The following is a 5,383-nucleotide window of genomic DNA, read 5'->3' as shown; positions in this document are numbered from 1 at the left end:
TAAGGTTCTGAATAAAAGAATTCACTGTGTCGACATTGTAAATATCTGAGCACCAAGATGATGGTGGAGATAGATTGATAGAATAGATATTCAAAGTCATTTTCTATTGCTTTCAATAAATTTGCGTGTGTGGGGGTCGCTGGGGTACAAGGTGTAGTTATAAGAATAAGAATAAGTACATAAACAAATAAATAAATTAGTGTTCTTAATTTACTCGAAATTTGCTTCACGACAGTTATAGTAGTTGATGGGAAAAGACCACGTTCAGCCTGCCAGTTTGTTAGATTGTTTGGTACAATGGGTATGGGGGGCCTGGGGGGACCTCTATACCTACAACGAATAAGCGTTTAGGAATTAACTTATCCTTGGAATTTCATATAAAATATATATAGGACCTTTTGCCGTTGGACAAGCTGTCCAAGAACCCCCATTTTTTTTTTGTGCTGAATACATATAATTATAAATCCTAGAACCCTAGTTTGTAATTAGTCACCATCTTCTCCGTCCAAACTACGTACCTAACCATTTTTTTTGGTTACTAAAACCTCAAAATCTCCAAACAGAACCTAATCACCTCACTATCTAGCAACTCTAATAGTTAACATGCTCGTTCTTCATTATATTCTTCTCATGATAAGGTATTGTTCCTTAATCCCTTTGGAGTATATAGATGTTTAATTTTATTCTCAGAAAAATGATCATTGATATATATATATATATAATTTATAAATAATCTAAAAAAAAAAGTTTATAAGTATGGAATCTTAAGAAATTATTAATACTTAGATTATGAAATATTGAAGGATTATTTATAGTCTCTATTGTCATGTTTTTTAGGTTTGCACTTTACAATTAATGTTAATTTGTTAAAAGAAAAATGAATTAAGTCCTAGAAAAGTGCCATTGCAAAGAGTGTACAAGATTACTAAATAGGGCAAAAACAATGCTTAAGTTTCATTGTGTTATAGTCAGTGGCGGCTCTAGATATATTTTTAGGGTGCTCAGTAAGAAGATGTATTTTGGGTAAAAAAAAAAGTGAATCTTGCGGTCTACATGATTTCTTTATTACAAAATTTTTCATAATACATAGTAGTAAGAGAATAAAAGATGAGAAGTGCTACATCTAAAACATTTTCACAACACTTTTTCAACAAATTTTAGGCTGTAAGTTGTTATTAGTTTTAATTTAAACTCACTATTGAAATTACTTTTTTTTTTCTCATTAGTAATAACTAGTAACAATTTGCCAATTAGACTTTATTATGAGCGTATTATGAACATAACATTCCTCATATAAGATAAATTATAAGTTCATTGCATATTATTTATTAATATGATGAAGATAATAATTATTGTTATTAAGATTAAATCTTAGAAATCATCTATTGTTTTTAAATACAATCAACATATGAATTATTATTGTTAAGTGAATTCTAAGTGAGATCTAAATACAATAAACTTTTATGTATTAGTTTATTTTAAATTTGTTAAGATGTAAATGATTTTTTTAAGATTTAAGATGAAAAAATTTATACTTTTGTTGTTAGGTTTACTATTTTTCCCCCCATATTTTAGATCATATTGGTTTTTATTTTTTTTATTTATTTTTTATTATTTTGTGTGTGGGTGTGTGTGTGTGTGTTTAAAAAGACCAAGATATTGTCTAGATGATCATTTTCAAATTCATTTAAGCTAGGCTTAAAAAAAATTTAAGTTTAGGAGGTTCAAAATTCATTTTAAGAGGATCAAATTAAAAAAAAAAAATTATATAAATTTTTTTTATTTTTTTGGCCCAGCTCAGGGGGTTGATTTGAACCCGCTGGGCTGCACCTAGAGCCGCCCGTGGTTATTTTACATAAATTCTTTGAAAGGTATCATTATACCAATAATAGTTTGGTCAATAGGGTAAGACAAAAAGATAAAAAAGAAAAGGACTGGTTTGGTCGCGTGAACCTTTCAATGAAGAGGCTAGGCCGGCCCATGGCTTAGTTCAAAGAACGTCAACGAGAGAACACTCATGCAGAGTCCACATGATTAATGGTGCATGAATGCTTACCCCTACAAACAAAGCCTTTAAAAAACTAATAATAAATATATACCTAAAAGCTATAGTGTCAACCTTTTGACTCGGGTCGTCATTCAAAAAACGATAATTGAACATAAAATAAACCCATTAACGACACAAAGGTATTAGGTACCATGTATGGGCTATATTTTTTTTTCTTTCACAATAAAGGTTCATTGTTCCATCTATCTAGATCTAGTGGAAAATTCTAAAATTCCTTTTCTATGAGTCCTCCATTTCGTTTTGTCTCACCAGTTGAATATGTTGGATATATATTTGGATCTCTGTGCTTTTTAAAGACCTGTTTATATATTTCTTAAGCAGAATTGGATAGAACTAATTGAATTTTTTTAGGGTTAGAACTTAGAACTGATCTAATTAACATAGTTGTGGCACTGCCTTGAATTGAAGTGAGAAAAACTACAGTCAATAAAGTGGCTCAGTCGTAAGCCATGAATTGAACTTTTTGTTCAACCCGAAAAGTGGGTTGATCTCTATGCACTATGTATTTCTGATTTGCGTGATTCGAATTCAAAGCTAAAGTTGACGTTAAAAATATTGACCACCACGTTCGCGGTGCCAGACATCGATAGTGACAATCACGACCTCTGTATGAAGACGGAGAACCACTTTTGTGCAATATTGGCATGTGGTGTGGGAATAGGGTTGAGATTAATAGAGGAGATAGCGTCTAAATGGAGCAATTCATTACTATTATTTTTGTTAGCTTATTTGTCTAATACGAGACACAAAGTTAGAAAATAACTTATTTTAACAAAACTTTGTAGATATGTAGTAGACTAAGTGACCAAGGTAATAACCAAGTCATGAAACTTAGATTTGAGGCCTTTGAGAATGCATATGATGAAGTCTTGAGGTGGGAGTGGATGGCTTGTAGCTGTGATCACCAAAAAGGATTTTGCTTTGTGTAGAAATTGAGTGAGGGAAAGATCATCTTGTTTGAGACTTTGTAATTGCGTATGAATCTGAAAGATACGAGTATTGGAAGCAGAGGCAAGTGAGATGATTTAAGAGTGGTCCATATTTCTTGGGAGAAATTACATTTTGCTCTCCTAAATTATGGGAGTGCATACTTTATCCATAAATTATGAAAGTACACACTAATTGAAACTATTATATATGGGATGAGATGCAAGGTGTTACACAGTAATATTTTAGAAGGTAGGTGTGCACTAATATAGCTTAAGGGGGACAAATGTTATACGGGTAATAGTTTAGGGGGTGAGTATCAAAAGGAGTACAGTTTAAGGGAGTAAAATATAATTTTTTATATTCTTTTAGATAAAGAGAGGCCAACAACTAGTGGTATGATTTCATCATCATCAGATAAGGAAAAAATGAGAAGGCTCATGAGATGTTGGTCTTGTTTAGTCCAAGGGATTAAAACATTGTTGATGCAAGATGGAAGGCACAGGTTAGAACCATCAATGAAACCAAGAAGATCTCGACCTTTAAGACAAGGAAGCGATGGGATTTTCCGGTAGAGATAATTGTTGTTGGTAATTTTAATGGAGAGAAAAAAAATAAGCATTTGACAAGGAAGGAAGAGAAGAAGTGGGTAAGGTGTGGTGGTGGTGTTTTTTTTTTTTTTTTTTTTTTTGAGAAACAAACTAATTGCTAAACATACACACAATTTTTTTTTTTTTTTTTTTTTTTGAGAAACAAACTAATTGCTAAACATACACACACTTTAATTGAAGAAGATGAAGAAGAAGAGAAGTCGAAGGCCAAAAGTGCTCTAATACCAAATAGAAATAGACATGTATTTGATTGTAGCCTCCTTCTCACAATCTATTGAGTGTTTTGTATTATACTTATATAAATAAATATACACGATAATTAAGTATTGTAACAAATAAAATTAATTACATGAACTCAAAATTTTAAATTTGCTAAATACAAAATAAGGAGATATGTTTTTTTTTTTTTTTTTTGAGAAACAAACACACACACACACATAAGGGAGAGGGAAAGAGGTTCAAAGACAAAATAAAATGAAATAATATGTGCATGGCTGGGCCTAAATCGTAAATTGAAAAGAAAATGAAATGTCTCTTTAAGCTTGTTTCAAGAGCATACTTAAAAAATGGACAATTATAGACATTTTATTTTGCACCTCATACAACTTGAGCCCTCCTTCCCAATGACAATACACTTGGTTCTTGTTATATATTGAAAGGCTCTCGTCAAATAACACACTCAAAGTACTTCAAAAAATCATATTTATGTGCACGTTGTTAAATTTCCATTTGTTCTAAAAGTTTAAACTAATGAAATATGATAAATTTAATCATTTAACAGCATTTAATACTTACCTTCATGTGTAAGCTCAAAGTCCCTTTTAATAAATGAAGCCCAATATATGAGATTTTAAATGAAAGGTAGAGTGAAGAAAAAATGGATTGAACTCAAGATTTCCTTCTTACCATGTTAAATTACAAACTCTTTCTAAAGCTTAATGAACTATTTGTTAGGATTAGTGCCCTTAAATCCTATTGTATGATACTATATATGACATTATGTATGACTTAATGTTGTGATTAATAAATTTGTTTTATTATTATCTAAAATAATGATAATATGAATATTTGGACATTATCATATAGTCCATGAGACGCATAGTATGCGATTTATGTGATTTAGTCACAGAAGATATAAGTCACAAGTTTTTTGTAAACTCAGAATTTTAGTTCGTAATCAGTGATGAAATTAGACATTTCATTTGCGAAGACTATAACATATCAGCTAAGATGATTTGTCTTGATCATAAAAGTGGAGACTTCCAGTTGATGTGTTAATATGTTTTAAAACTTAAGACATATTGAACTGGACCACTGTGAGATTTATTATTCTCCTCACGACTGTCAAATGAATAATAAATCTCACGACTTCTATTTATATGAACTTTTAATCCTGAGAGAATAATGGACCTGATCATAAAATGTAGATTGTTTTGATATATCAGGAGTGAGATTTAAAGTCACGATCAAAACCTCAGTATGTTGGGCAGCCACATTTAGTGTTGATGGAACATATATTCTCAAGATGGAATTCATAATCTCTTAACGGAGAAATAAAATATTTCCTTGAAATAAGTTTAATAGGTTTGGTTATTTAGAGTGTTAGACTTAACCACTTTAGTAATATATTTATGAAATTGGATTTTATAAATATATAATGAATAACTTAAAGGATTAAACTGGGTACTCAAGAATTAAGATGTAATAATCTTTAAAGTGGCAGTCTATATTCATGAATTTGAATTACTACGAATATTTTATGAAGGAGCTGCATGTA

This window comes from Quercus suber, unplaced genomic scaffold (assembly GCF_002906115.3).
Source record: "Quercus suber isolate HL8 unplaced genomic scaffold, Cork oak 2.0 scaffold_200, whole genome shotgun sequence".
Classification (NCBI taxonomy): domain Eukaryota; kingdom Viridiplantae; phylum Streptophyta; class Magnoliopsida; order Fagales; family Fagaceae; genus Quercus; species Quercus suber.
The sequence above is the reverse complement of the archived record's forward strand: the minus strand, read 5'-3'. Positions refer to the sequence as shown.